The sequence below is a fragment of the Protopterus annectens genome, chromosome 1.part0 (genome assembly GCF_019279795.1).
Source record: "Protopterus annectens isolate FY-2018-M chromosome 1.part0, PAN1.0, whole genome shotgun sequence".
NCBI classification, from domain to species: domain Eukaryota; kingdom Metazoa; phylum Chordata; order Ceratodontiformes; family Protopteridae; genus Protopterus; species Protopterus annectens.
In genome coordinates this window covers 716,991,436-717,005,175 of record NC_056725.1, presented here as the reverse complement: position 1 = coordinate 717,005,175, position 13,740 = coordinate 716,991,436, and positions in this window count along the sequence as shown.

Sequence of the window (13,740 nt, the reverse complement as noted above, 5' to 3'; positions counted from 1 at the left end):
GACGTTTTTGCTTCACTGACCTATGCCAAATACAGAGGTTCCCAGGTTCATTTCTTGGCTGGAGTGCCTTCTGTGCGGAGTCTGCATGTCCTCTCTGCTTTCATGTGGGCTTTCTCCAGATACTCTGGTTTCCTGCCACGTTATAAAGACATGCGTCTGAAATGTTTCTCCCTGGGCCTCCACTGAAAATTGGCTTTGTTCCAAGTTGGACTTTCCCAGTAAACAAGTGTTAAATAAAATAAATAAATAAAATGCTACTATATGATATTCCCTCTGGGATAAGTACCCAGGGATATTATAGTTCTCAAATGGCCCACAGGAACCATTTATGCTTCCCCCATTTCCCCTTATTACCAGGTTCCTTCTATCTAATAAGCCCACTTTGGCCTTGAAGAGTATGATTCCATATGTTTGATCTTTTCGGGTGATGACTCAGTGCCTGAGGCTTTTTAGAATCCTGTTGACTCACCCATTTGGCAAACCTGTCTCAGACCTTCTCTCCTGGAGACGAACTGCTTAGATATTCTGCTTCTATTAATGGTGATGGACATCTCTTAATGGCTCATGATCATCCATATCCTTATAGGTTCATAGGAAGTTACTAGGCTAATGGCCCTAGGGCAAGCCTAGCCATGTTATACCCATGTGCCCTAAATGACTATGGTTAGATGGTCTTTATTTACTGGGTGAGTCTATGATCAGCACCAGCTGCCTCTGTCCATGAGGGACATAGGTGTCACCCCCGAAATCAGTTTATAGTCTCCTATCCAATTATCTAGGTTGTGGTTAAATAGGGTCATTGAGTAGCTGTTCTTAATGTGAATTGGGAGTTTATTCCAGAGGAGCAGCAATCTCTGGGAGACATAGCCATCTTTCCAGCATATTTTGTTAATGTCACAGGCTAGGTTGAGATTCCTGGAACGAGTGATTCTTGTTCCATTTAATTTGCAGATGCGCAGCATTTCCATTAGGGCAGGGTCAGAGACTGTTCTCTAGGCCAGGCACAGGTTGCCTCTCAGCAGCCTCTAGGATACAAAGTACAGAGACAGGGCTTTCAGGGGCTCCAAATCTTGACCTATATGGAAACACAAACGGGCAGGGAATTCGTTTCTACTCAGCTATAAAGCTGTATCTGTCCATAGGGAGGTTAATGCTGGCAATTTTGAGTCTGTTTCTTCATAAATTCTTGTAAAAAAGAAATAAAAATTAAACATTTGTCTTCTTCTGTCTCAGTTGCACTGGACAGGTGTAATTTACTAGGTTTAGCTTTGCTTTTACTGCAGGCTTTTGGCTTTCCTGTATTGCAGTTTCTGGTAAAGGAAACCTCCCTTGGATAGAGAAATAGTTTTTGTACCTTCTGCTGCAGAGGTTAATAAAAAGTGTGAGGTGAGAAGAATGTTGATTCTAGGGATCTATCAGAAATTTTCATCCCTCCTCCTCCAAGTTTTCCAAGAGATTCAATGTTACCTTGTTGACTTTCAATAAAAAAACAATCTCAACAATCAGCTGTTAAGCAGATATTTAAAAATCAGTTGCTGAGAGGTTCCAAAAAAGAAGTAGAGACCTCCTAGAGCAAAAGACAGCATAATAAATCTGAAATGACTATATGAGGGACTGCCCCTCCACACACACACACTATGGCAGTTCCTTAATTCTTCTAGAAAGTATGAACCTCAATTTCTCTCTTTGGCAACAGATTGTTTCAGACACTTTCTGAGAGTAATCCGTTAAGGGTACAGATGGCAGTGAGTCTTTCCCTCCTTTTCAGGGGAATTCCTCATCTGCCAGACAAAACTTTCCTTCTCTCTCCTGTCATCTAGCATGTGCTACCTCAGGGGATAGAAACTGTTAATCCTCTTTAGTTGGGAGAAGGATTTTATTCAAGGATGTTTCTGGTACTGAAGAAAGAAGCTTCTTGGAGACCAGTTATAGACCTTTCCTTTCTTAACCAGTTTGTGATAGTGTCTAAGTTTAAAATGTTCTGTCTTCTCAACTTGTCAGTGACTTTAGATTTACAAGGTGCATGTAATCACATTCCTATAGATGCAGATTTTATGCATTTCATGAGGTTTTCTGTCTGGATCACATATTAACCCCTTGGACAATCTACTGCTCCAATGATGCTCATAAAATGACTAGCTCTTGTGATAGCAGACTGCAAGGTATTCTCATTTTCCTTATTTAGATTTCTTGCTTATCTTTGCAGAGCCTTTTTCAACGTATTAGGAATCGCTCACTTGGGTAAGGGGTCTTTTACACAGGATCAAATTCCAGGATAAAATTCAGAAGTCTTTTCTGACTCCTTTTGAAAGTATTGTTGTTTTGGGGTATCTGCTGGACACTTCAGTTCAAATTGTGGTGCATGGAGGGTGTCCTGAAACTTTGGAAGATGGAAGGTACATTGAAGCTTTGGATGCTATCCAGCTGTTTTATCCTTTGTAGCATATAACTAGGCTATTGCAACAGTGGTCGTGTGTTTGTTTACTGTTATGGTAAGTTTACTTAAACAGTTACACTATGTGCATCATCATTTAGCATGGTTGCAAGATGAAAATTATTAATAGTATGGAGAGGTGGTGTTACAAGATTTGCAGCATCCATCCATCCATCCATGCATGCATTATGCACATGGTCTCCTAGCCCAGCCATGGGCACAGACAAGCATAATAGTGCTGACTGTAGCTGATAATGTCTTGCATTTTAGTGACTCAGTAACAATCAGACAAAATCAGCATATTAGCATAATTGTTGTTACAATGCCCATTTTAGTGTGATAAAAAGAGACCTTCACCATATTGTGGGAAACCACATTATAATGTACCAATTGTAACTGGAACATAGTAAATAAAGCAGAGTACTGTTATATAGGCATACCGATATCTGATAAGATAGCTAGTAATAGACATCAAGGTAGAAGGGTACACACACACACACACACACACACACACACACACACACACACACACACAGTTTTAAAAAGCAACAGAAATAGATAGCAGAGGAGTGTGTGGTATAACATAGCACCGTCATGCTCTAAGGTTTGACTCTGACAGGGAACAGAGAATTGGAGAATAAAAGACAGGTCAGGATAGGTTACAGTCCTGTGAGGTTTTACCCTAACATGAAATACAGTACAATATCAGGAAAGGGTACAGGACTGCCATAGTGGAGTTTACCCTGACAGGGAACAGGTAACAGCTAAGTATGTTACTGGTTACTGTCCTGCTGTGTAGTGTGTGCAACAATGTACCATATGCACAGAGACCACAATACATGCTGCAAGGGATATAAGGCCTCATGTACAGAGGTCATAGCATGTGCTGTGAGAACAGCGGAAATGAATAGCAAGGAATGGTAACATACTCATTGCTATCACTGACACTGTTTAAATGGTGGCGGTATATTAGCAGACAAGCCTGTGGTTACTAAATTTGTGTGTGGTGTGTATAACAGTGCTCAGAACTGGTGACTGGAAAAGACAGTCATGCACATACAAACACACACACGTATCCTACAGATATTCAGGTCTTGTCATGAGACTGAGAGAATCAACAATGGCTGGAAAACTTCACTGCAGTGAACACATATGTGCTCTACAGGTCACATACACACATGCCATGCATTGACATGCATATCCTTAGGAGGGGTAAAAGAGACTAGGCCATCTGGGACTAGATGCGGCAGGCAGGAAAAGGTGTGGGACATCAGTTCTGTAGGCACCCAGAATAGATAAACATAACAGCTGTTCACAGGGTCATGATATGATATTATACTGCATGCCAAGTCCAAGGCACAGAATGTTGCCAGAGAGAGGTTCACTACAGAAGATGGGCCAAACACAGAGATGGTGGAAATCCTGGTACCCTATTTTGGGAAAGGTGAGAGAAATCTCATTCCTGGTTGTGGCTTGTAAGTGGGATCTAGGCTAGAGACAACAACCCATGTGTTCGTAGGGGATGCACCAGCTTAGCGCTAGTTGGTTTTATTACTGTAGTACAGTGACCCACTATTATCAATGGTATGAATGGTTTCATCAGAAAAACCTATGTATATCTGTTCTGCACGTACTTTAGGGCTGCAACAACAGCAATGTACACCACAAGGTACATATATGCCAATAGGTATGGCCTTAATTTGCATGTAATAGTCTGTGTGCCATGAGTTGATGCAAGTGACATACATAATTTAGTATGTTATCTTTATCCTTTCAGTAGTTCTACTGGTGGAGGGTCTTGCACAACAGGTTAGCACATGCCTGATGTCACCAGGTCAATTGCTGATGGTACATGCACATGGCACACTCCATCAACACAGTGTTGCTGTCAGTAATGCTTACAATGGAAGGCATGTAATCATCCTCCAGAGATGAGAAGGGGGGATAAGGAAAGACGAATGTCCAGCATTGCCCATGTTTAGCACTGGGTGTCATGTGTATGTCTACCACACCTAAACTACATAAGAGTCACCACTACAGGTTTGATCCATGATCAACACTACCTTCAAAATGTGTACACACACCATAGGGAGAGGCATATTAATGGCCATTGTCAGCATGACTCTAGGATGTTCCCTGACCTGATCAACACCCTAGGAGTCAAATATCAGTGTTCAAGTCAGTGAACCAGGCACAGATTACCATCATGCACATCATGTCAGAGATGCTGAGTATGCTGATGGCCTGTATGAAGACTTGCAACCACTGAAGGGATTTTAGGACATTCTGCAATACATACAGGGTGTGTTAGCATCTACAGACTTTGAGCAAACTGAGATCAGTGGTTTCCCCTGTTTCATATTTGCCATTTGGAGAAAACATTACATCTACACCAAAGCAAAACCATTCTATCCTGCCTTTCCATCACACTTCATTCACACAAATATTCACTCCTTCAGATTAATGGCTTGGATTTTCTAGTTTTATTACTTACCAGTAATTCTGCATTTTTATCCAGTGAAGGAGATTCATGTTAATTTACAATTTTCATATCGGAGAGGTAGAAATATAAAAAAAATTTTGGTTAAAAGTAAATTTATTTTGCCTCCACCTTCATTATATAAAGAACCATGCCAAGTTGGCACTTTCCCTTGTGGAAATTGCAAAGGTTGCAAATATATTACATCTTGTTTTCCATTTATTAATGAGGTTAAGTTTACTCCTGTTAAGCAGTTTTGTTGTAAGTCAGTAGGGGTTATTTATGCTCTATGTTGTCCATGTAATATGTATTACATAGGAGAAACAAAAAGGGCTTTCAAACTGAGATTGTTAGAGCATATAAGAGACATTAAGAATGGTAATATTGAAAGCCCTGTAGCTTTGCATTTTTTAGAATGTCATAACAAAAATAGTGAAGGTTTAAAAGCCACTATTTTAGAACAAGTTAAGCCAATAATGTATTGTCAGCAGGATGTTAAAACTGTGTTACTGCAAAAAGAAGCTCTGCTTATTTTAAAGTATAAAACTATGTCTCCTTGTGGGCTCAATTCTGAGTTCAATTGGAGAGTGTTGCTTAATTAATTGCTTAATTGTTTAATTGAGTTACTAGTTTGTTATAAAATGTGGGTGCTTGTATACAATTTTATTCTCCTTGAAGGCTTTGGCCGAGACGTCAGAGATTTTATTAAAGAACTTTTTGGATACTGTGGTCGTTGTTTGCTACTTGCTGCTTGCTACTTGGTGCCTTTTCGTTGTTTTTGATGTCTTCTGATCCACAGTACCATCTTCCAAGGATTTTTAGAGAGACCAGAGAAGGAAATCAGATGTCTCTGGACAATTTTCTTCTGAATCCAGTTAATTCCTCTGAGAGAGGTGATAGAGGTGAGCGTTCTAATTCTCAGAGAGTGCCTACTGAAAATAATGTTATTTGGGAAAAGTGGGAAGAAGAAAGAAGAAGACGGTCTCCCAATCCCTTTTCCAGTGTTGGAAGGAAGATTCCTTTGTCTGTTAATGCGGAAAACAAGCTTTTGTTTGAGGAATTGGAGAAACTAATGTGGAAAGAAACTGCTGTACATTATAATATATGTGGTCTTCAGAAATATATAGAGACAGATACAACACCCAGGGGTCTAAGAGTTTTAAAGACCCTCTACTCCATTTGACCTTTCTTTGGACTCTGATTGTGTTTTTCACAAGAGGTGGGTCAATGCTGCACATGTCTGTGTTACTGAATGGTTACATATACTTATTGAACGTGATTCACTTAAACAAAAAGAATTGTGTAATAACATCAAAAAAATGTATACAGATTTATCCAGTACTGTTTCTGTGGTTATATTTGATGAGTTTCTATCTCAAACTAATCAGAAACTCAAGGAATATGAAGCTACTTTAGTTGAGCGTAAAAAAGGCAAACTTCTCCGTGATGTGCGTGACTATGAAGCCAATCGGGCTTTTTTGTCTAAAGCACAACGCACGAAAGTGCGTAAACAAGTTAGGTTTCAGTCCGGTAGACAGATGAATGTTTCTCATGTGTCTTCAGCGTCGGAAGGGGGATATACATCTTACGAAGACGGAGAATATGAAACAGAGTTTCCAGTATTACCAGCGGCCCAACAAAGGGAGAACTTTCGCTCTACATTTCGTGGAGAGGCTGCCACCTCTTTTCATCATCAACAGGGACAGAAACGGACATGGGACCAATCTTCCTTTCCAGGTGGACAACGTTATGGACATGGGGGATACAAGAGGGGTAGAAAATGAATATGTATCGAATAATTTAAGGTATTGTAATACTGCAGATTATGTTATTAATTTATCTGGTTATGATTTTAACTGTGTTGAAATGTCTTTACTTAATAGGGGTTTGAAATTTATCCCCGCAGTTATTAATCCCCTTCATGAACTTAAAAAAGATATGTATGTGTTTGGCAGGAAGTTACATTTGAAACATTTCTTTAGTAACTGTTCGACGTCTTTAAATTCTGCTGATACATCTGATGATAGTAGTTCTGGTGATAGTTATTTTTCTTGTTTTTCAGATGAAGCTATTAATGCATATTGCCAGCTAGACACTACTAGGATACCTACCACTAGTAATTTTACTCCTGGCTATTTAAATAATGACATATGTCAGTTTGTTAGTTTAGTTAATTTTTTTACTGAACTCAGTTATGAAAAATATATGAGTAATAAAATTAATGTTGATTATAACTTGCAATGGAATGAGTGGCAAGCTTTAGTTAGGCTCAGTAAAAGAACTGACATAATTTTCAAACCTTCTGATAAAGGTAATAAGCTTGTTGTTTTGAATTCTGCTGATTACTTTTCTATGTGTATGGAACATTTAAATGACAGTAACACTTATAAAGTTATATCTGTAGATGTTTATTTCAAATCAGTTCAGGAATATTTAGATTTGTTAAATAAAGGGGTTAGGCTAGGTTATTTTAGTTCCACTGATGTTAAAAAGAAATTTCAGATAGAAGGTTCAAAATGGCTCTTTTTATTGCCTACCCAAAATACATAAAATCTGTCTAGGCCCCGGGAGGCCTATTGTTTCTGGTTCTTTGTATTTTTTGCATAATTTGGGTATTTTTCTACATCAATTTCTAGCTCCCTTTGTATACAAATTGCCATCATATATTTGTGATGTTTTTGATTTTCTGAATAAGATGAAAGGGTGAAAATAAATGCTAGGATGACGTGGTTTACTATTGATGTTAAAAGCCTCTATACCAACATTAAACACCCTTTTGGCATTGAGGCTGTTAGATACTTTTTGGGTGACAATCCGGTCACAACATTTATTATAGAGTTACTTCATTTTTGTTTGACTCATAATTTTTTTGAGTTTAATGAGATTTTGTATCATCAGTTACAGGGTACAGCCATGGGGGCTTCTTTTGTCCCCATGTATGCTAATTTATTTATGGGTTTATTTGAACTAGAAACAATATACAAGCATAGATTTTTTCAGACCCATGTAATATCTTATTATAGGTTCGTGGATGATCTAATATTGTTGGTGGATGCTGATGAAAGTGACATTAAAGCATTTGTTAAAGATATTAATCATAATAGATTTTCTATGAGTTTTGATGGTCTAAAAATGGGACTTGTTGTCCCATTTTTGGATGCTATTCTCGATATTTCTAATGGTACTAAAATTATTACTTCGATCAATAGAAAATTTGTGGGTACTAATTTTTATTTACATGGAACTAGTGGTCATCCTCCTCATACGTTGGATGCCTTACCATATGGGGAAATGTTACGTACATATAGATTATGTGGAAGACCTGATATTTTTCAGCAAGAAATGAATACTTTGGTGGAATCTTTCTTGAGTAGGGGATATAACAAAGATATTTTAAACAGATGTTTTGATAAATTAGTTAAAAGAGTTAAGCTTTTGATGGTGTAAATAGTTACTTTCCTGCAAAAATGTGGCTCAATATAATGGTAATAATAACTGTAAGGAAAATATGTATTTTGTAACCACTTATGGTTGTTTTACTTCTCAATTTCTTGATATAGTAAAACAATTTTGGTCTTTTTTACTTTCTTGCAAAAATGTTGAACAGTGGCTGAATGTTAATTTACAATTTTCATATCGGAGAGGTAGAAATATAAAAATTTTTTTGGTTAAAAGTAAATTTATTTTGCCTCCACCTTCATTATATAAAGAACCATGCCAAGTTGGCACTTTCCCTTGTGGAAATTGCAAAGGTTGCAAATATATTACATCTTGTTTTCCATTTATTAATGAGGTTAAGTTTACTCCTGTTAAGCAGTTTTGTTGTAAGTCAGTAGGGGTTATTTATGCTCTATGTTGTCCATGTAATATGTATTACATAGGAGAAACAAAAAGGGCTTTCAAACTGAGATTGTTAGAGCATATAAGAGACATTAAGAATGGTAATATTGAAAGCCCTGTAGCTTTGCATTTTTAGAATGTCATAACAAAAATAGTGAAGGTTTAAAAGCCACTATTTTAGAACAAGTTAAGCCAATAATGTATTGTCAGCAGGATGTTAAAACTGTGTTACTGCAAAAGAAGCTCTGCTTATTTTAAAGTATAAAACTATGTCTCCTTGTGGGCTCAATTCTGAGTTCAATTGGAGAGTGTTGCTTAATTAATTGCTTAATTGTTTAATTGAGTTACTAGTTTGTTATAAAATGTGGGTGCTTGTATACAATTTTATTCTCCTTGAAGGCTTTGGCCGAGACGTCAGAGATTTTATTAAAGAACTTTTTGGATACTGTGGTCATTGTTTGCTACTTGCTGCTTGCTACTTGGTGCCTTTTCGTTGTTTTTAAGGAGATTCATATTGTCTGTTCTGCACAAAAGCTTTTATCCCACATAGTGTACAAGCACAGCTAAACTGGCTTTTCTGTTTAGTCCATAAGAAAAGTCTTAGATCACCTTTCAGTTACTTTTCTAAATTTTAGACCATCATTTATGGACTCTATTACTTTTCTTTCAGGATCAGCCTGTCTTGATAGCACAGAGGAAGCCTTTACTATAACCCTTGCAACCAGTGCTTGATTAGTGGCCTTGGCACTGGAGGAACCAGGCAGGAAGAGGGAGGAGGGAAGGGCCCTGGCCTTCTCACTTCTCCTGTGGGGTGGGAAGAGTTGTGCACACTGGAAAAACATGGAGTTAATGCAGTTTCTCTGGTGGAGATGAGTGAAACCACTGCTCTTACTTCCTGGTAAAGGGGGTGCTTAGAGGGACAGGCCTCTTGTAAAAGTGATGGAATATTTTCTGTGTTCAGCCCATTGCATGACCTTCCTCTGCACTTTGCTAAGTGTATACCATGGGTTAGGGCTAGCAAGTAAAAAGATGAACCACCTCTGATGGTTGTCTAAATGATGGCCTGTTTTGGCTGGCAAATGGGTTCATTGTTTGGAAGGGGACTGATAAGTGTCAAGAATGACGAAAAAAGTCCATCCCAAGGCCATTTTAAATGTTTCTTTCTTGACTAGGCCCTTCTTTGACATCATTTAAGAGTTGTAAGGCTGTACCATCTCTGATAGTTGCCTAAGTGATGGGCTGTCTTGGCCGACAAATGGATTCATTGTTTGGAAGGGGATTGATGATTGTCAAAAATGACAAAAAAGTCCATCCCATACCATGGCCACTTTCAGTTTTTCTTTCTTGACTAGGCACTTTGACATCACTTGAGAGTTGTAAGGCCTTTTCAAGGAAACCTTTTAACTTAAACAAGCTGTCCATTATCTGATATCACACTGCAACTTTTATTTCAGGCTGGACATTATTACTATTCCTGAGTTCAAATCTGCCTTTTCAGAAGACTTAAAATGCATATCCTTTGAAGATGTTCATTTTGTTAGCTGTGACCTCCACTTTCATGCTTTTTCACACTGCTATGTTTGCTTTTTTCCTTAGACAAAGAGTTTCCTGTAGTAATAATGATTTTCATGCCTAAGGTGGCCACAGAAACTAATGTAAACCGGAGAAAAATATCTGTTTTTTTCCCTAAGTTTACTAAGGTGAGAATCTGCTGCACTGTATGGATGTCGTCCAACAGTTTGCATTTTCTATTGACCAAACAAAAGGTATATACAATGACTACCAAGCTTTTATTACTTTGCTAAAGTCAGATTAAGTTGCAAATCATTTCAATTCATCCTGTCAGTGTTGAATATACTTTGCTATGAAACCATCTAAAGTTTAAAGTCCATTAATTTAATTTTGTAGATATGTTGTCACATATTTCAGGACCACTTGTCTCATAATTTTTTCTGAGGCAGGTGAACCCAGATCCTAACCTCATAAGGCACTAATTTTAATAAGAGTCTAAAGTTCTCTCTTGCTACAAAATTTTCCAGCTTCTTCAATGTGAGTTCAGGATATTCTTGCATATTTCTGACATGGTCTTTTTCTTCAGTTTTTTATTTTGTATCTATTACATCATGATCCTGTTTTCTTTTTTAGCTGTGTAGTAAGCAGTCTTCTGCTTTATCAGCTGATAAGAACTATTATGACTAGAAAATCCTTCTACGAAGAGACGTTACAAGTGTTTTGATGTGCTTGTATATCTCCCATGGCACCCAAGAGTGCCTTTTCAGCAGTCAAAGAATACTACTACTAAAGGCCACCATATGAAGGCCATACAGAGCTATCTAAGCTTGCAGAAACAGCTGAGGTGAGATTAAGAGCATTTATTCTTTTTTTTTAGCCTCCTCTAAAAAAAAAAAACAAACAAAAAAAAACAATGGAGAGCTCACATGGTAGCAACAAGAAACAACCCAATCACTATAACCATAATTTCATATTGTATAACATAATAACACACACTTAATTAGAGTGTGTCTTTTACAGTTAAAGTTATTTATCTATTTTGTCTTTGTTGATTGGGAAAGTCCAACTGAGAGAACCCAATTTTCAGTGGAGGCCCGAGGAGAAAAAGCTCCATCACTGTACATTTATTAAGTGGATTTCAGACAGTTCTCAGAAAAAAAAACAACAGCTAACATTTCTCATGAAAAAACAAACATAATTACACAATAAATGTATACAGTGAAGTATTTTCATCAACAGTTATAAGTCTGTACATTCTTCTAACCCTAAAATCTTGCAGGAAGTAAATGGATTGATACTGCAGAGTGTAAAACATTGTAAAGAACTTTTTGTGTTCTTACATTTCAGTAAAGAAAGGATTGCAAAGAGTGCTATTTAGGCTTCTTGTTTCAAACTGGTGTATCTAGAAGGTTTATAATGTACACACTTCAAAGTTAAGATCAAACTTGTATAACAAAACAGCAAAATTAATGATAATGTGCTTGCATTATGCAAACATCTAAACTAAAAGAATAACAGTTTATTTATCTTTTCAACACATTGAGAGATCTATAATCAAACAAGATCAGTTTTCAGAAACATAGCTAGAAACAAGTACAAAATACATTTTAGATTTGAAATGAAATAGAAGTTGCAAATAATGTCTTTTGTTTAACTTATCCATTTGGAAATATTTTCTTCACTTTTTGGATAACATTAACTTTAATCAATAAAACATAACATTAATCAACAGAAATGTTCTGTCCTGCACAAATAAGCAAAAGCTCTTTGTTATGCTTCATCAGTAGTTTTACAATATCCAACTTCTGTCATACTGGCAAGAAAATAAAGTTTTCACTGCACTTATCAATTCCTTCACATTCCAATGTCTAGACCTCTCTTAAATTATATTCTATGTCAGCCCACTCATTCTGTCTCCTAAATTGTTCTCAGTAGATTATCTGTATTTTTATCCTCGTCCAACTCCTGCCTTCTTTTACTGTCTCATTTATTAATGCTTGCCTCGCCACCTGTATGAATTTATTAAAGTCCAGAGCAGTGTGCAATCCCACAACTTTGTCCTACATATTTCCTTCTCCATCACTGATTTGATTCTTGAGTAACATACAGCCATAGCAGAACCATGAAAACATTTATTACTTGTACATGGTGATCTAATTCGAGGTCTGCATTTTCCATCTCTTAGGTCTTATTTACGACACAACAAATACTTTCTCAGATGTCTTATTTCTTAATTCTTCCAAAGAATTTCAAACTCAAAGTCCTAATTATCTAATTGTTTGTGACCTCTATATCCCTTGACAGTATAACACCAATTCCATCAATGGGGTATAATTTATTGTAAAGACACTTGTCTTGTCAGCATTTTTCTTAAATCCAGAAAATGCTCTGAATTTTTATAGCTCAAATTCTGGCAGATAGTGCAGCCTTCATTTGCTTAATGTGAGATCATAAGCAAGTCACTTAAGTAGAGAGTTCTTTGGAGTAATTGGGAAACGGAGATAGGCTCCTCACTGATCTCCTGGACTGCATGGCTAGTAACTACTTATAAGCCAATAAACCTAAATAATATTCTAAATGCCTCTCTGGATTCCTGACATACCCCAGGTTATCATCAATACAGAGTTACCTTTTGCTCTGTTTCCTCCTCCAAGTGCCCCAGCATATCCAAGGTCATAATTTTCTCTTCTAAGGGCTTAAATTGCAACCCAAATGATATCAGGGATAGAGAACATCCCGTCCAGTCCCTTATGACATCACGCAGTACTCAAAAAGGTTAAACTGAGTTGTAACCCTTGCCTGCTATCCCACTTAGATTTCAGCTAACAGTTTAACAAGTTTACTGTTGATTGCAGCATCCAGCACCTTTAAAATATAACTGTTCTACACTATCAATTTTTTTAGCATCTAAACTTATGAAGATTGCCTTGTTCCCAGTGTCTTACACATTTTTTGTTATCATGATAGCCCTGATAAATAACCTTATCAAACAACTGCTGGCCTCTCATTAGCCCTTAAAGACTAGGCACAAACCTGGTTAAGCTTGCCACTAATGTATGAAAATTGGCCTGTAGGAAGACAACAGACCTTATTTCTTTCCTTCTTTCTAGATCATGATCACTAGCATCTATGTCCATAAACCTGGAATACAACCAGTAGTAATAATCATATTACACATTCGCACCAGCACTGAAACCGTACTTTTGCCTGCTCAATTCCAGAGCTCCACTAGTAGGCTATCTGACCCAGTTTTTCCATGTCAAAGACTGTAAATGACTTCTTGCAGTCAAGTGCCTCCCACTAGGTCTGTCCAACTTTCAGACTACTCCTCAGATAACCATGGCAGCATGATCTCCTCCTAGACTTGATCAAGCCAATATTCCAAGTCCACTGCAACTAGTTCAGTGGAATATATTTTCTCTCCACAAATAGCCTAAACTCCTGTACTATAACTACTGGATTTTCTACTTTCTCC